This window comes from Phyllobates terribilis, unplaced genomic scaffold (assembly GCF_046119375.1).
Source record: "Phyllobates terribilis strain yellow unplaced genomic scaffold, ASM4611937v1 Scaffold_13__5_contigs__length_258822181, whole genome shotgun sequence".
Taxonomy (NCBI): Eukaryota; Metazoa; Chordata; class Amphibia; order Anura; family Dendrobatidae; genus Phyllobates; species Phyllobates terribilis.
The window spans coordinates 238,340,578-238,364,268 of NW_027362773.1; the positions used below are offsets into that span (position 1 = coordinate 238,340,578).

Here is a 23,691-nt window from a genome sequence, read left to right on the forward strand (position 1 = left end):
CCACTATCAGTATTTGGTCAGTATTCGGTCAGTATTTTTTCTCAGGAGTAAGAGCGAAAACCAGATGAGGAATAATCAGGAAAAAGGTATAATAGAAACAAGTCACCAATTCTGAATTTATCACCCACTCCTGGTTTTGGCTCCCACTCCTGAGAAAAAATACTGACCGAATACTGACCAAATGCTGATAATGGGGATGTGGCCTAAGATGGAGATACGCAACTAACAGATATTTCTGGTGACACTTACCATCCAGAGAATGTAACATTTTAACATTTTAAACAGTATCTGTCAATAATCCAATGTCTATTAGATTCTCGAGATATTCAGACCATATTTGATGGCACCTGAATCTAACAAGTTGGATTTTCAAATAATACATCATTGATTTTTGCGACATTAGACACAATCTGGGTCTTTGGGGTCTCCTTTAGACATTGAATTGTAGGCAGGTCATATCAAAATAGATCTCTCACCATATTTCACAATACAAATGATTAAACTGAACTGATATCTTACAACAGATGAGACAGGTATACCTATTTTGAGAATCCATGTCAGAATAGCTGTATATTCCTGATACTAGAATGAAAATTTATATTGTTAGAGAGCTCACAAGGCAAACAGTATTCGGTCTCTGCCCTCCCAGCCTGACTGAAAGTCGTAGCTTGTACTGAGCAGTGTGAGATCTCAGCAGGGATGGACACTGAGGAGCTGTCAATCAGGCTAGGTGGGCAGAAATTAACTTTAAACTTTTAAAAATGATTATACAGCCACTCTAAAATGGATTTTTAAAGAGAGTACACCATCATCATCAGGTCTAAACCTATGTAATAATGTATAATGCATTGTGAAATCTAGTGACACAGCCACTTAAATCTTCATTGAAAACTCAAATAAATGAATTAAAACTTTATGATTTCTTTCCAGTTTTCACATAAAAGGAGTAACCCCACAACAACATTTTTTTATGTTAATGGTCCTAATCTTTCATTACATACACCTGACCACAAATGAGGCTATTTGTTTAATAATTTATATGTGAACTCAATTCTTCTGTCTTGGATCATTCCCAAGATTCAGCTCATCAAGGAAGATTGTGTTACTGGTGACTATAAGTACAGTTGTGACTGTAAGCAGTTACCTGGAGAGGTTATGAGGACACTTATTTCTTCAAGATTAAAACTAAGTTGAGAAATACCAGAAGATTGAAAACCTTGAATATTAAACTGAAACAGAAATGTTTCAGAGTACCTATTGCTAGATGCACTTTAAAAAATACTGCTCTAATTTTTATATATAATAGTCCAAAAATATAACTCTGGTTTCAAGTTTTTGTTCAAGATGTATTTTTTATATATATTTTTTTAAATACCCATCTTCAGAAATAATTTAAAAATGACATATTTCCCTATCTAGAAACTACTTATCTAAGAGGCGCTTCTCCTGACTTTACTGGAGCATGAAGCCTGATCAGACTTACCAATAATTTGCAATAAAACGAGTAGTTTTTGGTGTCGATTTTGCTGCAGTTTTCTGAGCCAAAGCCAGAAGTAGAATCAAATGTAATATGAAGAATAAGGACAAATCCAGAAGTGAGTCTAGAATAGAAATGATCAAATCTTTCGAAATTCAAATTCAAAAGCTTTAGCAAATTTCACAAAAAATTTAGATTAAGGGTGGGTAAATTCACAGTGTATCATAGCTGCTCCAATTGTCCTGAAAAGACATCTATTACTCTAAGGCCTCCTAAGACTTTTTCCAACACCTATCAATCTTCTTTTAGCAAACACAACTTAAGTATTATCAAAGTGACCTCACCATAGAAATAGATGGTAACCCAGTAGAGATGACCAAATCAGGCAAAATTTGGATTGTCCTGTTTATGAGAATTTTCTCTAGAAATTCGATTCACGTAAAACTTATTCACCAACAATTTTATGTCCCTTTTTATGCTCTGAGGTTTCTTCAGACTCTAGATCATTATAAACATAATATGTTAAAAAGTAAGAAAAATCTTTATACTCACCTTACAGCACACCTCTCAGGCCTCTCCGCTAATCACGGCCACCTGTTCAGCCTTCGTTGCATCATCTAATATCCTGATGATTGAGATGGATTCTACACACATACACGGGAGGTCTCAGCATCATGTTGTGTGCCGTGTCCTCCTGAGAGCATGCGCAGAACCCTTTCCGGCCCCATGAAAGCCAGAAGTCCTGACACAGTTTGAGATGCCCAAAGATTCCAGTGTGAGCAATGGGGAATCAGAAGATGTGGCGAGTACCGGATTGGTGGCAGTGAGTAGCGGAGGAGCTCGAGAAGTGAGAGGTAAGGTGAGTATAAAGATTATTTCTTTTTTAGGTTTTTGATGGCTAATTACATTTCAGAAAAAGGCAGCCAAAGGCAAAAATTACAAAAAATTTTGGTGAATGCTAATATTTCTAAAATCCGAGAATTCAATTCCACTTGTAGTTATCAACAGCACATCTGATAATACAGCACAGTGATAGACTTTTTTTTTTTTTTTAAATAAAAAGTGGTCTAAAAATTATCACTTTTTTTGTGATCATTTGTCATTTGTGATCAGACAGACTGCTTTGTGTACAATACTGACACAAATTAACGATGCCACTGTTATAACTTACATCATCTTGATGTGACTGAGATGAGTCATATACAAATATTCCATAATGTACCCACCCCATTGCTTCTCCACCAATATGCTTGCCAGAGGCGAAAGAGGGCAATTGTGAACTGCTTTTTTAGTGCTACTGTTCAGGCAGCTGCTGCCAGTGGTGATGGTGCTTCTGTTGCTGCCAGCGGCTCCCTCATTCTTAGTAGTTCTTGGTATGTTTCATTCTTTTCTGCAAGATTACCTCATTTATTTCCACTGCCACTTTCTTTGACCATAAATTATGTAGAATAATATAGTTATTTTTTCAATCTTTTCAATCTAAATTATTTAACCCTTGCCAAAAATAATGTAATGGCAGCAGCTTGCAGTATAGATGTGCCATGTACAGTTGTCAAACTTTACTGGAAGAACAGCTGATCAAAATCAGACATAAATTTTTACTTTTTTTTCTTTTTTCTATTTTATTAAAACAAAATTGTAATTTTTTTCCCACAATAACAATATAAAAAATGCTAAGTAGGTACATGACAAAGAAGTCAGCACCAGTAACAGGGCACTGTAATAGTGTGGCATATTCAGATGTAAAATTTAACTAGTAAAACAGATCTGCAAAAGAAAAATTTTTGCAGCATTCACACTTTGTGAGGTAGACAACCACAGTTAAATGTTTGGGTTCTAAGTAGGGATGAGTGGACCAGTTGAAGTTTGGGTTCTGGTACCCAACTCAAACTTTATTCCAAAGTTCGGTTTAGGTACCCGGACTTGTAGCAGAACCCAGACTCTTTTGAAAACAATGGAGACCCAAACTTTTGATCTGATAAATTCTTCTTCACTCTCTCTTCTTCCCTTGGAACACTGAACATTGCATTGGTCTTCAGAGAGAAGTCCATGTTCAGGGATTACTACCGGACACTGACTATCTGATACAAACCCTTCGGGATAGCTCATCTCTAATTCTAAGTATTTAAACCCCCCCTCTGACAAAAGAGATTGCACAAGAAATGCAAAACCTCAAAATATTAACTTCAGATTTTTTTTCTGTGAAACCTATTGCTCTGGCTTGCTTTTGCTTTCTATTGTATTAAGAATTATGAAAAAAATATACAATTGTAATTGAAATTATAGTTAGTGACATGAGCTGAAGCAGTAAGAGCCTGTTCAGATACAGATATTACACACTAATTGATAGAATTTGGCACTTTTATCCACATTAGAATGGAGAGACATTTGCTTGATCACTGTTCCAATAATTTCTTATGGGGCTGCCAAGTGCTGAGCTCACCTTCTTTACAGGTAGTACATAGAGAATGAGTGGAGTGATCTGGCATCTAACCTGCACTACACTTTAAAACAGGATAAAAGCACCCCTTCAGGGATAAAAATGTCCCATCCGGCCAATCGATGCATATTCCAATGTCCGGGCCCCCAATGGTCAGTAAGTTATTGCCTATCTTTTTGAAAGCCCAGGTCAACTCCTTAAAGGGAATCTGTCAGCATGATTTTGCTACGTCATCTGAGAGCAGTATGATGTAGGCAAAGGGACCTGATTCCAATGAAGTATCACTTTACTGGGTACAGCGGTTCTGACACAATGAGAGTTTGTAGATGTAGAATGCAGCAGAGCTAAAAAAAAGCTGCCCCCACCCACAACAGGCTCTGTATGTACATTGTCTATAGACAGTGAGCTGTTTATCACAGGAGGGGGTGGAGTCGGACTAGCAGTCGCATGCACATCAGTCCAGGCCATGATATTCTCCTAGTGTTAAACCCTTCAGTGTAAGCAAACAACAGCACACAGCTTAATAAATGACACATTATTGAAATCAGTGTTTAACCCCTACATCCATTATTCTGTCCTCAGATTTCATAGCAAAAACCTGCTGACAGGTTCTTTTTAAAATTAGGCTTTATTCACATATTCATGCTTCATTGTCTTTGTATGAACAATGACTTTCAGACCAGGTTTGGTTTTCCTGACCAGATCTCAACATCTACATAGACATATATAAAGTTTTTTTTAAACATGACTTTTACTTATTATTAATAATAATAATAATAATAATAATAATAATAAATTAAAAATACTATTTATAATTATTCTTTCAAATAAAACATAAAACATTACTTAAAGACGATGAAGACAATAATAATGTTCATCATAACAGCATTACACTTTCTGAGCTTCACAGCTATAAGACAGTTGATAAAAAACTAAACTAATGTTCAGTATGAATTTTGATAAACTTCTTGTAATATTTTTGGCTATTTGTGACAGTAATAAAAATGGAATACAAAATAATAATAATAATAATAATAATAATAATAATTTAATATCAGTGATCTGAGAGACAAATATTCTTCAGGGTAGAATTACACATATAGATTTTGATACTTTTTTTTTTAATGAAGACCAGGAATGGATACAAAAGAAAGTAACAGCATAAAGCAACAGCTGATATATCTGTCTTTTAAAGGTTCTGCAGTATCTCTAGCTAAAAATTTTGCATCAACAACTGATTGTTGGAATCCAGACTTTGATGTTCCCTACTGAACAGTATATTTACTGTATACAGTATATATACGTATATTCATGTTACAGAATACGCTTATCTAATTTAATTATGTTAAACTACGATTTTGTTTTTAAAATGGAACAAAAATAGTCCACCTCCAAGATGCATCAGTATTCTGTACACTACTTATATACAAGTTGTATATTGTGCACATTTTTGATGGATTAATTCTCATTTTGCAATATATAAATTAGACAATGTTTGTTGGGAAAATCAATATTTAATCATGTAATATATTTTTGAAAAAATCATAAACAAGTAAAATATTTGTTGATATCACAGGACGTAGTAGTTAGTGTTCAGTTAACAAAAAAGTTTCATTTATATTTTTTTAATATTTTTTTTTTACTGTAAGACCAAAACTGATTGATTTATTTGATTCTATGAAATGCAAACTAATATAAAAAAAGGGTTAGAATTCTTAGGTCAAAAAATATGATAAGAACAGTTAAGATTATTAGCACAAAAACTACAAAAATAGGAAGATGCAGCTAGAAAACTCTGTAAGCAACTGCGATAACTGCTTTAAAAACTAACCACGTGCTATAGGGATATAATCAGGGGCAGACAGGAATGTAGAGTTCAATGTCGTGAAACATTCCAGTGAATAGCTGTGGGCTGCAGTCACTGAAACAATTAGAAACAATTTTGGGACAAAATAGCCTACAAAAATAAAAATATAAAAATTTAATATTTTTGTGTTTCTTTAATTATTAATCATTTTATTATGAAATAATAATAATAATAATTTTATGATATGTTATAACTGTTATAACTATTAATATTATTGTAAGATAATTTTATTAATATAAAAATACATTGAAAAATATTTTATTTTTATAATTTGATTTTGTCGCCTATTTTGCCTTCACATTGTTATACATTATTTTATTATTATTATTATTATTATTATTATTATTATTAATAATAACATTTTATTTTATAAACATACATTTTTTCTGTTGGTTTAAGTATTAATCATTTCATATAATAATAACAATAATAATATTATTATTATTATAATTATTATTATTGTATGAAATTATTAATATTTAAACCAACACAAAAATATATTTTATTTTTAGAATTTTATTTTATAGGCTATTTTTCCCTAACATTGTTGTTATTATTATTAATAGTAATAATAATTATGATTATTATTATTATTACTATTATATTACAATTATTCTTAAAAAATTGCACAGCATAGTAGAGAAATATAAGGAGCCTGTTATGCTAAATTTTGCACCCACTAAGATCTTACTTAATCATGCAAATAGATAATAATAATAATAATAATAATAATAATAATAATAATAATATAAGGTTCAAAATAAATTAATGCATAAAAAAATTCTAGTCATTTTTTTCCTAAATTAAGACTGTCATAGCCCTGTCCCATATACGACAGTGAGAGAATTGATCTGGAAACCATGACTTTATGTTGATTCCCTAGTATTCCAATAGCTCCACAGCACAAAGCACAACTGGGAAAGGTATCCAGATCATGGAAGCTGATTCATGTGGATTTGTAACACAACAGCTTCACTCTTATTGCCATAGGGAAGGTTGAATTTCTTCAGTCAAAGACTATGAACAAGATGTCACCTCTGGAGGGTCACTTGTCTGTCATCGCTTTAGAAAATGTGACAGCATAACAAAGAAATATAAGACGCCCCTTCTGCCAAACATTGCACCCCACTAACATCTTACTGTATCTTGCGCCTGATGAGATTTAAAGCCTAGTAACCAGTTCTGTAGTGTTTTATCTAAATGAGATGCATCCTACAACAGCAAGCTGCAGACCTTACAGTAGCAATGGCTTTATTTTGGACTTCAGGCCAGCAGATGGCGCTGTGCAGCATCTTATCAAGAACATATCAGGAAGGATATTATCAGCTCCTAAAAGTTTCTGTGCGCCTATTCTTGAGCTGAAACAAATGTTTGTTGAATTAAGTACTGATTTCCTTCAGTCTCGAGACTGTTTTACAGGCTGCGTTTTCAGACTGTTTGGATATGCCAACATGTACCCCCAACCACATCCAACCGTTAAACCCTCCTACACTTGCTGTTTAACTGTTTGCACGTTCCTTAAAGATTTTGCAACACGCCTCGACTTAGTTTGCTAAAAAAAACATGCTAGAGAAGACACAGAAGCTCTGAAAATGTAAGTAAATCTGGAATCCTTGCTACTTTGCCACAATAAATAATTTAGAGAATTTTCACCGCCGTCGCAAATATAACAAATCAAAGCTGAGCGAACGCAGAAAACCAATAAAGCTATCAACACTTAAGCTAAATAAACCGGTTGCATGATGTCTCTTGCTGTCTGATCAGATATTGCAGATAGGAAAGGGGAAATATAGTGTTACACAAGTAGTTAATGGAGGCAATGCGAAGACTGGAGCGTGGAGCCCAGGGCAATATAAGAGTCTATGGACAAGAATAAGAGGAGGATTTCTGCTCAAATTAATGCAAAGGCTGCCAGCCCTAGTTTCCCTGCTCAATAGATGCATGCAATGGAAATGTGACTTATCTATTTGTTTACCTTTCATTGTTTTATAAACAAACAGTCAGAGATGATACATTGTATCCAGTCATCTCTCAATATACAGTAATTACATGTGTTAGGTATGATCGGGCTCTTCTAATAGGCAGGTGATGAATTGTAATTATTGTTTTTTATTTATTTTTTTTTTTTTCTCCCTTCTTAGCGCGTTATTTTATACATTTGTTAAACCGCTTTTATACAATCTATAAAAGTTTTATTAATAGGGCTAATTTAGAGCACAGTTTTCATGCTACTTTATTAAAATACCACAACAATTTGCATGGAGCCTAATTGCTTTTTTTCTGGTATTTTCGCCTAGTGTATATATATATATGTGTATATATAAGAATACATAGGATTATATATATATATATATATATATATATATATATATATATACACAAGATTACATATATATATATATTAATTCATTTTTATTTTTTATAGCGCCAACATATTCCGCAGTATGTTACAATTTTATACAGATATATATATATATATATATATATATATATATTAGATTCTGCACTGCAGGAATTTGCATGGATCTTAGCTTTTATTCTCTACTACTAAAAGAATTTAAAAAACAATATGTAAAATAAAGGCAATTGCAGTCTGACTGCCTTTAATAAGACGCCTCTAAATGCTGATAACGTTTCCACGTATTTGTAAAATAGGTGCGTTATTAGTTCTCATTAAGCAGTCAGATGGTTTGTGATGGATCTTAATTAAAGGAGAAAGAGTCTTGTTGTACAGAGCTGGGATGAAGGAGGAATGAACTTGTGCTGCTGACTCTTAAAGGAGAGAACACAAGGAAGCACAATCTAAACAAACAGTGCAGGGCAGAGCTGCAGATAAACTATCATGTTTGTACAGATGGGATTGCCTTATTACTGCAGATTGAAGAAAAAGCTCATTCTTATTTTAAAAGTATAAAAATAAAATGACCAGAGCTAAGAAATGGACTCTGGATGTGTCCTGGACATCACTTGCTTCTAATAGTATAATAGAAAATGAATATATTTCATATAAAATATGTCATTTAACATGAACCAGAGAATTCTATAGTTTTTAATGTACTATAATTGTATCATATAATTATATTGTATCATATTTGTATGCATTTTACAATATGTACTTATTATTATGTATACACATATGCTTAATATATTCTATACTGTACTTGATACCATACTATTGAAATTCGACTTATATACAATAAATATATTAAATACTGAATCGATTATATGTGCATCCATGTAACATTATATTTTACAATAGTGACATGAACATTACATTATACAAATATTCCTACGAATAGTAAATATAATTTATGCTGAACATGCTATACATACTGTACATATTATGCATATGTACGATACACATGATATTATATAATGTACTGTAGATACATACACATAGTATTATACAAATTACACTTATTCATAGAATGAATTTTTGACATATGCAAAAATATACATAATGCGCATATATATGTGTGTGTAATGATTTATATATGTGTGTGTATGTGATATAAATGTGTGTGTGTATATATATATATATATATATATTACGTTACTCATACTTATTCTACAGATATTATAAATGATACCTATGTATTATACATAAATACTTAGATAATTAATTATGCTTACTGTATACAGTATATTATATGTACATCTTAATATACATACAGTATATACTAAACTGACATGATGTCCATGTTAAACAAATAATCCATCACATATGTATATATATATATATATATATATATTTATATATATCATATATGACAGGTATATAAGCATGCTAAAATATGTACTAGATGTACATTATATTATGCACAATTATCCTTATCTAATATACTGTATGCATATCCAGTATGTCTGTGAAACATGTACAGTAAATACTGTATATATATATACACACATTAATTTATGTATATATAAATTCATTTTAGCAAAAAGAGATATATGTTTTTTATGCAAGTGACATGTAAATTAGTAAATCACTGTATGCAACATTATCTGATTTCTTATATACATATATATTCTTATATATTATATATATACGCACACATATACACATATATGCAATTTCTAGGCAGCAATAAGACAGTTCTAGAGCGCTCCTGCTTTTTTTCTCATTGTTCAATGATATAGCTCCACCATAGTCTGTGTCGCTGTACATTGTGCTGCTACACAGGGGCCTACAAGATCTGTTTCCTGCACAGAGTACATTGGCCATAAAAGCTTCTAGATTCAAGAGTAGTTTGGTATAATCTGTGATTTAAATTAGATATGAGGTAGATATGTGGTTTATTAATATTTCTAAACAAGCAAGTTACTACTGTCAGCCCCGTCTCAGGATATTTGCTGGTAGACTTTTTGCTCTCAGTTATCTATTTGTGGTTTGCAAATACTAGAATTCAAGGCCGGGACTGACCAAAGTTAGAAGGGTCCATTTTAATACATATATATATATATATATATATATATATATATGCATATATTGTTCTATCGCAGATGTAACAAAGCTGGATTTGTTATGTTTATGATTTTCAAAAGTGGTCCTATCAAAATATGAATTTTGATAGTAACTCGATTCTGCTGCATCTGACAAGCTTAAATATATATAAAAAAATTGTTAAAAACCATAAAACCGATTAATGGGAAAAATAAATAACGATCAGAAAAATGTATTTACTTTTCCTATATCCTAAGTATTACGCTCTGCATAGTTCTAGATGCACTTGTAAAGAAATATAGGATTAAGAAACTTTAGACTGTAGGTTTTATGCAAACAAAGAAAACTTGCTCCCCCCGTTGCATAAAATGGGGGGCTACTTTCACCGCATTGTGGAAACGTCTAATTTCGTCACTCTGTTCCCTGCCAAATTACCATCTGTCAGTAAATTCCTTCCCCAACTTTTAAATATGGTGGACAGCTTTATATGTTCAGTGAGACTTGAGCAATACTAGCCTGGGACTGCAGAAAACATTAATCATGGCATCTCTCAATAAAACACTTTCAAGGTTTTCAGCATTGTTTAATATATTTAATTAAATCGCTCTTTAAACATTAGATCATTAGCATTTAATTAGTCGACAGGATGAAAAAGAGATTGTGCGTAATGCAAATCTAAATTGTTCTAATAAGTATAAGAGTATCGGTATGGAATTCTAAAGAGGCTGAAATAGACTAGGACTAATTTGAGATAGAAAGATTTATAGAGAGATACTTATATATGGGATGGATGAATAGGTATGATAGATCGATACATTAGATAGATATGATAGTTATAGATTAGATAGATAGATATGGGATAGATATGGGATATATAGATAATAGATGGATAGATGGATGGATGAATATATATATAGAGATAGATAGATAGATGGATAGATATATGGATAGAGATAGATAGATAGATAGATAGATGGATAGATATAGATATTGATATGGATAGATAAATAGATAGATAGATAGATAGACAGTAGATAGATAGCTATATGGATAGATAGATATAGATATATGGATAGATAGATAGATAGATAGATAGATGTGGGATAGATAGATGATAGATAGATATAGATATATGTATAGATAGATAGATAGATAGATAGATAGATAGATAGATAGATAGATAGATAGATAGATAGATAGACTCTCCGATCTTTTCCCGGATTTCAACTCCATGAAGGAGGAAGAGAAAACATTTATCCTGCTGGGGGAAGAAGAGAGCGCGGCGGGGATAGCAGCGCAGTACGTGAATGCGTGCCATAGGTTGTGAGAAAGACAACGATGATATGCCATGGACTACCATAGTCCCCATCCTGGTTGTGCCGCCATCCATCGTTCCTACAGTCTCTGTCCCTATTCCCTACTACACACATGCTTTGGCAATACTAATGTTTATTTGGTCCTGTCAATAAAGCTTCATTGAATTGAATTGATAGACGATAGATAGATATATACAGTAGATATGAGATAGATAATAGATAGATAGACACACAGAGATAGATACTGTAGATAGATAGATAGACGATAGTTAGACATGTAATAGATAAATAGATAGATATATACTTAGATACTTACATAGATGCATAAATATTTTGATATGTGACACTTATATATGAGATAGATCGATACATACTTAGAATTGAGATAGACAGCTAGATACTTAGATATATGACAGACAGACAGACAGATAGATAGATAGATAGATGATAGATAGATCGATAGATAGATATTAAAATATTCAAGCTTGAAAATGGTATATGATATAAATATTTTAAAATGATGAATATTTAATTTAATGTTTACTCTTATTTTTCAGTATGAACTAAAATAATAAACATATAAAACATTGTAAAGTAGCATTAAAATAAAATACAGTAGTAATAATAATGTTCTTATTATTTATTATTAGCTATAGTAGTAGAAGTAGTAGGAGTAGTAGTTGCAGCATTTGGAGCATCAAATATAACAATGGTAGCTTATTCTGATGTAAAAAATTATGAATTCATAATATAAAGATGTAGCAAATAATAATAATAATAATAATAATAATCTTAATTATAATAATAAAGAGAACATAGTAATAAAAAGAATAATGTGTACAGATCCATTACACTTTTCTCAGGTAGTGGACGCGGCACTGTAATGCTTTTCCCATTGTCACGTAACCTTCTGACAAGCCCTTGCAGCCTACGTAACCTCCTCGCACGTCTCGCACACCTTCCCAATCATTCTGTCTATTTTTAATTTAAGTGGATTACTTTCCTAGCCCGATCCCCGTGCAGCACTCCCTCGGATGCTCTATATTATTAGGTACAATAAGTTCAGCTTCACAAATCTGTTAATACATAATATAATCCTCTTATGTTTAAACCAGGTTAGAAGGAAGACATAAGATTTATATTTGATCATGCAGAAGTGCCCTTAATCAGATTTACTTATTGCTCTGCGTTAGTGTTTTTGCAATTATCATAATTGTTGTTCTAAATATGTTTGTCTTAATGTCTGACTTTGGGTATAATCTTCTCCCTACAAGCTGTCTTCATTGCAACCACTGAAATTCCTGTACAAAAAGACCTAATTAATATTAACATGGCGTCCCTAATGCTTTTACAAGCAGCGAGCAGCTGAGCTGACTGTAACGTTTCAAGCACACAGCACCGTAGTGATCAAGAATCCGCGTTCACAGACACACAACTCAATAATCCCTTTCTCAGAAAGTCAAAATTCCCTGAGAGATAAGGAAAAAAAATCAAAGCTGTACATCAGAAGGAAAATGACTGGCTCGGCCTCTCTATTAAAATGCAAAAGTTATGGATTTTTGGAAGGGTGATGGGAACCTTTGCTGTTGCATCGATTCCTTTTTATAGTTTTGTGATTTCCTTAAGATCCGCTTAAGAAGAAAGTCATTTCATAATGCAATTGAAAGTCTAAAATTCAGTTCTCCTAAATATCCCACCCCAGTCATCTTCACTATTTGTTGGGCACACTACACACTACCTGCAAGAGTTAAATGTTTACCAGTGCTTTTTGCACATTACTTAAGTAAGGCTTTAAAGGGATTTTCCACTTTAAAATAAAAGTTGACCTCTAATATTTCTTGTCATGTAATATAACAAAATCACATAGTCGTCACCTTCTCAGGATTGAGTTCCAGCTCTCCGCTGCTTCCCCAGTTTCAGTCTTTTGGCTGCAATGGTGACATTACTTTGACAGCTCAATCACTGCTGCAGTCAATCACTGAGCTCAGCAGCTCGTGTCATCTACCAGTGCTTGGATGAAGCAGTGATGTGAACTGTCGATGTGACGTCACTGCTAGAGCCAAAACAATGAGACTGGAGCAGAGGCGGAGGACCAGGGGGGATGAGCACTATGTGATTTTGGTATGTTATATGATGGGAAATATTTGAGGTCTACTTTTCTAATAGAGTAAAACTCATTTCAGTGAGAAAGTTAAGATTTTGTTATCAAACATACGTACTGTAATCAAGGACATCTTTCAGGTGTTTACATGTTCTAAGGAGGTTATTTCCTAATTTAGGAAGAGACATTTTTAAATGTCATCTTAGAGATTTCTAGATTAAGTAAGGGGAGTTCCCAGTTTAGGGTTCCATCTAATGGAGTTGTCTACTCGACAGCCCTTTTTTTTAATCAAGTAGTCTCACTAGTAAAATAAGAATATCAAATGCCTCCTGAATTGACTCAGTTCCAGCAATGTTGACACTGGCTCTCCCAGGGCTTGCATGACACTGTTATGCCACATGGGTCCTGTAGCCAATTCAGCAACCACTAATGGGCTTCTGGGCTCTCACTTTTTCACTTGTTCAAGGTTTGTAGAAATAAGAATGCAACAGTCAAATAGAAGCCGTTGATAGACTGCAGGGCTCGTGTGGGATGACAATGTCAGGGGAGCACTCTGAGACCCAACATGGAAATCACTGGAAGTGTGTTGGTACATTATTTGAATTTTACAAGGGTGACTATTTACAGTTGTGCTCAAAAGTTTACATACCCCGGCAGAATTTTTCCTTTCTTGGCCTTGTTTCAGAGAATATGAATGATAAAATAACTTTTTCTCCACTCATAGTTATTGGTTGGGTGAAGCCATTTATTGTCAAACTACTGTGTTTTCTATTTTTAAATCTTAATGACAACCAAAAACATTCAAATGATCCTGATCAAAAGTTCACATACCCCAGTTCTTAATACAGTGTATTGCCCCCTCTAACATCAATGACAGCTTGTAGTCTTTTGTCGTTGTGGATGAGGTTCTTTAATTTCTCAGATGGTAAAGCTGGCCATTGTTCTTGGCAAAAAAGCCTACATTTCCTGTAAATTCCTGAGCTGTTTAGAACTGCACGCTTAAGATCTCCCCAGAGTCGCTCAGTTATATTGAGGTCAGGAGACTGAGATGGCCACTCCAGAACCTTCACTTTCGTCTGCTGTAGCCAATGACAGGTCGACTTGGCCTTGTGTTTTGGATCGTTGTCATGTTGGAACGTCCAAGTACGTCCCATTTACAGATTCCGGGCTGATGAGTGCAAATTTGCCTCCAGTATTTGCTGATAATGTGCTGCATTCATCTTTCCTTCAACTTTTACCAATTTTCCTGTGCCTTTATAGCTCACACATACAAAAAACATCAGCGATCCACCTCCGTGCTTTACTGTAGGAATGGTGTTCCTTTAATCATAGGCCTTGTTGACCTCCATCCAAATGTAACACTTATGGTTGTGACCAAAAAGTTAAATTTTGGTCTCATCATTCCAAATTACCTTGTTCCAGAAGTTTTGAGACTTTTCTCTGTGCTGTGTGGAGTGTTGTTGGCAAGACACTTTGTGGAATTTGCACAGTAATGGCTTTCTTCTGACAACTCGACCATGCAGCCCATTTTTCTTCAAGTGCCTCCTTATTGTGCATCTTGAAACAGCCATACCACTAGTTTTCAGAGAGTCCTGAATTTCAGCTGATGTTATTTGTGTGTTTTTCTTTGCATCCCGAACAATTTTCCTGGCAGCTGTGGCCAAAATTTTTGTTGGTCTACCTGGCCGTGGTTTGGTTTTTACAGAGCCCCTGATTTTCCATTTGTTAATCACAGTTTGAATGCTGCTGACTGGCATTATCAATTCCTTGGATTTTTTTGTATCCCTTTCCTTAGTTATACAGTTCAACTACCTTTTCCCATAGATCCGTTGATAATTCTTTTGCTTTCCCCATGACTCACAATCCAGAAACGTTAGTGGCTGGATGAAGGATGCAAGAGTCTGTCTGTTTCCCATAAACTTACTCAGCTTTTATTCACACACACTGATTACAAGCAAACAGGTCACAGGTGAGGATGTTACCTTTAGTAGCCATTCAAACCCATTTGTGTCAAATTCTGTGCATGTTATCAGGCCAAAATCACCAGGGTATGTGAACTTTTGATCAGGATCATTTAGATGCTTTTGGTTGTCATTAAGATTTAAAAAGAAAAAACACAGTAGTTTGACAATAAATGGCTTCGCCCAACCAATAACCATGAGTGGAGAAAATGTTTTTTTGTTATCATTCATATTCTCTGAACCAAGGCCAAGAAAGAAAAAATTCTGCCGAGGTAAATAAACTTTTGAGCCCAACTGTAGTTTAAAAAAGGGTTGTTCAAGTAGTGGACAAGTCCTTTAAGCAGAGCAGCTTTTGATGTGCCCTACCTTACCTTGTCTGTCATCTTGATATGTTCTGACAAATATTATATTAAACCAATTCTAAAAAAGTCCAAGACAGAGTTCACATGATGCGTTCCCAATGTGTCTTTCATTGCGATTTTACAAAAGTGTGGTAAAAGCAATTGTTTTTCTTCATGTTCAGAATATATTGCATTCATTATATAATATAGCACTGTGCACTTACAATTGCTCATTGTGTCCTTCTACCCAGTTAATTCTGTTTCCATTAGGTCTATGACATCAAATTCTTTCCCTACATGAGTCAGCATTAGAACTACAATCCTACTTGGGAGAAAGAGGGGAAGCAGCACATCCATCCAATGATGAAAGAAGTAATTTTATTCAAAGTCCATTAAAACAAAAGATAACCATGGAAGAGATTAAAAACTGACGCATTTCTGTCAAAACCGCTCTTTATCATAAGACAATTCTACAGCACTGAAAAGTCATTGGCCAACCTAGCTTCACATCCTCTTGAACTCCTGACTCACCTACTCCCACACTCTGACAAAAGGAAACAAGGAAGAGAGATGAAAGTAAGTGTTCAAAAACTAGAGTTCTAATGCTGACTCATGCAGGGAAAAGAGACTTCCTGTTTATTTTTAGAGCTCAGAAGCATTTATCTAGTGAGTTTTTAATCACATGATATCATAGACCTAATGGTGAAGAGCAGTATTAACTAGGTAGAAGTAAAAATGAGCAATTGTAAGTACACAATGCCATATAATAGGATGATTGCAATATATTAAGAGGATAAAAACTTTGATGGGAGTGCTTCTTTAATTGATGCCTCTTTCCGATCCAATCCATCATTAGTTATATCTCCTAAATATATATTTTTACTGGATTGCTGTAACTGATGCCATTGATCGATGCCAACTAGAGATGAGCTAATTATGTGAAATTTGAATTAAACTTTTTTTATGAATTCTCCTAAAAGTTTCATTTGTGTCAAATAAATTTACCACTAAAGAGAGAGAGACAGAGACAAATAGAGAGGCACTGTGTAATGCCCAAATTTAAAGTTCTAAAAAAGTAATAAAATAAAGATGCAAATTGTCTCTTCAGAGAGGAAGAGGACCAGAACTCTAATGCCACAAGTAGCAATCCTAGATTCAATAGTGACCCTTTAACGAGCCTTATCACATGATTTAGGATGAAATAAAGATATAATTTATAGATATTAGATATATTTAGATAATAGTTATGATTCTTCATTTTTGCAAAGTGAAATACAAATCTGGTGTGATTCAAAGTTCACTGTGAAATTTACTATTTTTGAGTAGGGCTGAGCTCCTAATTTTTCCTCCCTCTACTAAACTACCTATACCTGACTTTTCAATTTCTTTGGGTGGCGCCACCATGACTCCCAAGCAGCAAGCTCGCTGTCTTGTAGTCATCTTTGACTCACAACTTTCCTTTATTCTCCATATTCAATTACTCACTCACGCACGTCACCAGCACCTTAAAAACACCTCCAGAATCCGACCTTTTCTCACCTTTGATATTGCAAAAACTCTTACTGTCACCCTTAGTCACTCTCGTCTGGACGACTGCAACTCTCTCCTAATAATTGGTATCCCTCTAAACAAACTCTCTCCTCTCCAATCCATCCTGAATGCGGCAGCCAGGGATGTATTTGTATCAGGTCGCTTCACAGATACCTGTACCCTGGGCCAATCATTGCACTGGTTACCCATTCACCACAGAATACAATACAAACTCATCTCTCGCACCCTCAGAGCTCTTCACAGTTCTGCACTGCCCTATATTTCATCCCTCATTTCTGTTTATCGCCCCTTCTGTGCCCTCCATTCTGCAACTGATCTAAAACTAGCATCCTCTTTAATCTGAACCTCACACCTCCGTCTCCAAGACTTCTCTCATGCCGCGCCAGTTTTCTGGAATGCACTGCCCCAAACAATCCGACTGATATCAAGCCCCCATTGTCTTCAAACATGCTTTAAAAACACATCTGTTTGGACAAGCCTATCACAACTCATCAGCCTAACTCTTCCCTGTTCCCTCCTAAATGTTAATCTTAATCTGTGTCTGCATACTTATCTGTCTACACATCCTCCATGCACCAAATACCACATGGTAACTGCCCTTAGACATATACTGGCTGATGACCATGTTTTACCTATTGTGTCCCCCCATTTCCATAAAGATAGTAAGCTTGCGAGCAGGGCCCTCACTCCTCATGTAACTGTTGAAATGTGATTCATTGTATTGTTTATATTGTCTGTACATGTCCCTACTTAATTGTAAAGTGCTGTGGAACATGTTGGCGCTATATAAATAAAAAAAATTATTATTAAATTATTATTATTATTTTTGTAGAGGGATTTCTTTTATAAAGCATTTAAGTGATGATATTCAGTTTTGCGCTTGCAATCAGTGATGGGCGAGCACTAAAATACTCGAGTGCTCGATGCTCAGATCGAGCAAATTGGAATGCTTGGGTGCTCGACCCGAGCAACGAGCCCAATGTAAGTCTATGAGAAACGCAAGCATTTTTCAGGCAGCTCCCCCCGGCGGTCTGCGGAGGGCCTAAAAATTGCCCAAATCAATGGGAACAGTGCTCAAATGACATGGGGACAGCATGGGGAAGACCCCTGGAAGCATTTTTGACTCCCAGGTCACTGCTGTCAGCAACGTTGTCAGAGGTATTACGCCACTTTTACAGACTCACAATAAAACATACCAAAACAAAACCAAAATGGATTTTCCTGGGAAATATGTTAAGGAACATCCTTTCCAGGGTAGTGACTTGTATATAAGGTAAAATAAATATACAAAAACAAAAATGCTCCTCCACTCCTTGGGCTATGATCATACGTAGAGTTTTTGATGTGTTTTTGCACTTTTGCATTGCTTTCATCCGAGACAAATGCATTCACCGGTAAATGTCATTTTAACATTTTACAGGCTCATCGGGCCATGTGTTGTGTGACACATCATCAGACACATCCTGTTTCATTTATGATGGAGGGACTCTGAAAGTTACAAAGCCTATTTTTATAGGGCCATCAGGCAGGCCTTACTATTCTTAAAGGGCCAGCAGTCGGCTCACACTATTGTTAGAGAGCCATCAGCCGGCTATGCTTTGTTCCCATTATTAACGAGTGGGTCTCTTGTACTGTTATTGCGTATGCAGTGACTGCAAGGGCTGCCAAAAATTTGCAGGCACTCCAATGCCCCTTGCAAAATATGTAGAGGTCGGAAGCCTCCTAAAAACAATGATCCCATTACTAGGAAGTGGGTCTCCCATAGTGTTTGCCTATGCAGTAATGCAATGGCTACCAAAATTTGAAGGAACTCCAATGCCCTTTGCAAGAGACGTAGAGGTCGGAGAGCTTCCTAAAAGAATGGTCCCATTATTAGGAAGTGGGTCTCCCATAGTATTTGCCTATGCAGTGAATGCAAAAGCTGCCAAAAATTTGGAGGCACTCCAATGCCCCTTGGAAAAGACGTAGAGGGCCTTATGTAAAAATGTTCCCATTATTAGGAAATGGGTCTCCCATAGTGTTGGCCTATGCAGTGAGTGCAAAAGCTGCCAACAATTTGGAGGAACTCCAATGCCCCTTGGAAGAGATGTAGAGGGCCTCATGAAAATGTTTTCCCATTATAAGGAAGAGGGTCTCCCGTAGTGTTTGCCTATGCAGTGAAGCAACGGCTGCCAAAAATTTGGAGGAGCTCAAATGCCCCTTGCAAGAGATGCAGAGGAGGTGATATGATAGATATGGTGGTGAATGATATGCTGATGGAGGATGAGGAGATGGAGGAGGACAAGAGCAAATAGACAAAATCAGGAAGCGTATACCCATGTGTAGGTGTGAAGAGGAGCATGGGAATAGACCTACCAAAAAAAGAAACTGGATTTGAGTTTGTGTTTCGCTGCTATCATTCGGTGGTGTTGAGAAGTCTGGCCCAATCCAGCCCTTATTCATTTTTATAAGAGTCAGCCAGTCAGCATTTTCAGTTGACAAGTGGATGTGCTTATCAGTTATAATTCCACGAGCAGCACCAAAAACCTGCTGACAAAACGCTACTGGCAGGACAGGAGCTCCAAGGCGTAAATAGCCAGTTCATGCCACTTGTCCAGCTTGGATACCCAATAATTATAAGTCACAGAGGAATCACAGAGGACATTGGTACGGTCAGCAAGGTACTCCCTCACCATCTTCCCAAACTTTGAACTCCTTGTGAGAGTACCCCGCACCTCAAGGCCGGTAAGATGGGAGGGACTGAGAAAACTGTCCCAGAACTTTGACAGAGTTCCCCTGCCTCTTCTGGATTGAAGTTGTGTCTCTCTCGCCTGTACTTCTTGGTTGTCCAACGAACTGTAACCTCTGCCGCCAGCGTTTTCAGATGGGAATTTTTTTAATAATTCCGAAACAAGGGCCTTCTGGTACTGCCCCATTTTTGTAGACCTGTCCACCTCGGGAATAAGAGATAGAAAGTTTTCCTTGTAACATGGGTCTAGAAGTGTCACCATCCAGTAATGGCTGTCACCCAAAATTTGGAGAAATTGAGGGTCATGGGAAAGGCAATGTTACATAAACTCAGCCATGCGTGCCAGACTGCTAACAGGCAAGACTTCTGTGTCCTCTCCAAGAGGACTGCTAACCATGCTCTCCTCCTCCTAATTCTCCTCCCTGTCCTCAGGTCATCCACGCTGACATGTATGACAGTTGTACAGGTAGTACCGTCTATAACGCATGAAACTAGCTCCTCCTCCTCTTCCTCATTGTCACCCAATCCACGTTGGGATGAGATGAGGCTGGGCTGTGTGTAATCACCCTGTATGGTTCCTTGTTCTATCTCATCATGCTCCGCCTGCAATGCATCCTCTTTGATTGTGAGCAGAGAGCGTTTCAGAAGACAGAGAAGTGGGATGGAGATGCTAATTATAGCGTCATCGCAGCTCAACATCTTGGTGGAGTCCTCAAAGTTTTGGAGGATGGTACATATGTCTGACATCCATGTCCACACCTGAGGTCTTATGTGTGGAGTCTGAACTGAACATAGATGGCCTTGTTGATGCTGGTAGTCAACAACTGCCCTCTTCTGCTCACAAATCCTTCCTAACATCTGCAATGTAGCGTTCGAACGCATGGTGACATCACACACAAGACGATGAGCTGGAAGCTACAAATGCTGCTGAAACACTGCAAGGGCGCCGGAAGCTGTAGGTGATTTTTTAAAATGGGCACTCAGGCGGCATACTTTGACAAGCAGATCCGGCAGCTCCGGGTAGGTTTTGAGAAACCGCTGAACCATGAGGTTAAGCACATGGCCGAGGCATGGTACGTGTGTGAGGTCGCCTCGCCTCAGAGACGCCACCAGGTTCCGGCCATTGTCACACACGACCATGCCTGGCTGTAGGCTCAGCGGTGTCAGCCACAGATCTGCCTGCTCTTTCAGAGCTGTCCACAACTCTTCAGTGTTGTGTGGTTTGTCACCTAAGCATATTATCTTCAGCACAGCCTGTTGCCGCTTGGCCAATGCAGTGCTGCAGTGCTGGTCATATCGGAGATGGATGCTGAAGAGGAGAAGGAGGAGGTGCAGGAGCTGGAGAATGTGGGACATCCCTGATTGACCCAGGGCCTGCAATCCTGGCGTCAGGAGGACGTGTTCCGTCCCATGGTCTGACTGGGTCCCGGCTTTCATTATGTTAACCCAGTGTGCCATCAGCGAGATGTACCGTCCCTGCCCAAAAGCACTTTTCCACTTGTCCATGATTAGGTGGGCTTTCCCAGTAACTGCGTTGTTGAGGGCATGGCTAATGTTGTGGGACACATGCTCATGTAATGTTGAGGGACAGTCGTAGCCATCAGGTTGTGGAAAGCTGTGGGGTGGAGAAAAATGAATGCTGCACTGGGACAAGGATGTGGACGTGCTTGCTGATGGTGCTGCTTGAGAGTGTGCAACGCCATGTGCCAGGCAGGAGGCATCTTCGCATGCACCATGGACAGAGGATTGGCTTGCAACTGTTATGTTCTGCTACCAGAGCTAAGGAAAGAGAGGAGATCTGTCCCTACGATAGAACTCAGCTGAATCCCTACGATGTAACAGGGAACCTGATCCTGCGATCAGACCTGCTAAAGTCCTAAGCTAGTCTGTACGGAGACCTATAGATGTGGGGAAGGAATCCCTACAAGTACTAAGGACTGGGAGGAAAATGGGACACCTCCTAACAGAAATAGTAGCAGACAGACGAACAAACAAAATATATAGAACATAGAGGTCCGTAAACCAAGCAAACTAACAGAGTTAGATACAGCGCACAGGCTAGCTAGAAAGTAGTTATACAATGAAGTCCAGCAAAGCCAGAAGGGCGGAGCAGGATTAAATAGGCCAACAAGGTCATGTGACCAGCAAAGGAAAAAACCTAAGAGCAAGGTTCTAACAGCAACCACAACAGTGGAAAAAGTAGCGGTGCCACCTGCAGACACTGTTGGTTGCTTTGCTGCCATGTGCCTGATCATGATGGTGGGGGTCAGGCTGGTAGTTTTGCTACCTCTGCTGATGCTGGCCTGGCAGGTGGTGAAAATGTCCTTTTTGGTTTATCGGCAGAGTCTTTAAAAAACAACAAAACTCTGGAAGATGTATCAGTTGTACTGGCAACTTCCATCGTGTTAATATTACAGGGAACGGTTGCCAGCCTTTTGTCTGCGGCCACCACACTGCCTCTTCCTGCCTGTTGTGGTGCTACGCTTCCCTACCCCTGTCTGCTGGTGTCCTCACTCTGTATGTCCCCCTGACAGATTGGGTCAGTTACTACTGTGGGGAAAAAAAGTATTTAGTCAGCCACCAATTGTGCAAGTTCTCCCACTTAAAAAGATGAGATAGGCCTGTAATTGACTTCATAGGTAGACTTCAACTATGAAATCCAAAATGAGAAAACAAATCCTGAAAATCACATTGTCTGATTTGGAAAGAATTTTTTTTCAAATTTTGGTGGAAAATAAGTATTTGGTCAATTACAAACAAGCAAGATTTCTGGCTATCACAGACTTGTAACTTCTTCTTTAAGAGACTCATCTGTCCTTCACTCATTACCTGTAGTACAGGCATCTGTTTGAACTTGTTATCAGTATAAAAGACACCTGTCCGCAACCTCAAACAGTCACACTCCAAACTCTACTATTGTGAAGACCAAAGAGCTGTCGAAAGACACCAGAAGCAAAATTGTAGCCCAGCACCAGGCTGGGAAGACTGAATCTGCAATAGGCAAGCAGCTTGGTGTGAAGAAATCAACTGTGGGAGCAATATTTTGAAAATGGAAGACATACAAGACCACTGATAATCTCCCTCGATCTGGGGCTCCACACAAGATCTCACCCCGTGGGGTCAAAATGATCTCAAGAACAGTGAGCAAAAATCCCAGAACCACATGGGGGGACCTAGTGAATAACCCGCAGGGAGCTGGGACCAACATTACACAGATTACCATCAGCAACACACTACACCGCCAGGGACTCAGATCCTGCAGTGCCAGACGTGTCCCCCTGCGTAAGCCATTATATGTCCGGTCCCATCTAAAGTTTGCTGGAGAGCATTTGGATGATCCAGAAGAGAATTGGGAGAATGTCATATGGTCAGATGAAACCAAACTAGAATTGTTTGGTAGAAATAAAATTCGGCATGTTTGGAGGAGAAATAATGCTGCGTTGCATCCAGAGAACACCATACCTA

At 37.0% G+C, this 23,691-nt stretch overlaps 1 long non-coding RNA gene across 1 annotated transcript in view; it reads left to right on the forward strand.

The window, feature by feature from the left end:
- The first annotated feature begins 7,172 nt into the window (after positions 1 to 7,172).
- Positions 7,173 to 23,691, forward strand: part of LOC141174682 (uncharacterized) — a 49,025-nt gene continuing 32,506 nt past the window's right edge. Inside the window, exons 1-2 of the long non-coding RNA XR_012252942.1 lie at positions 7,173 to 7,378; positions 16,218 to 16,523. This is a non-coding gene — a long non-coding RNA (uncharacterized lncRNA). The remainder of the gene's footprint in view (positions 7,379 to 16,217; positions 16,524 to 23,691) is intronic.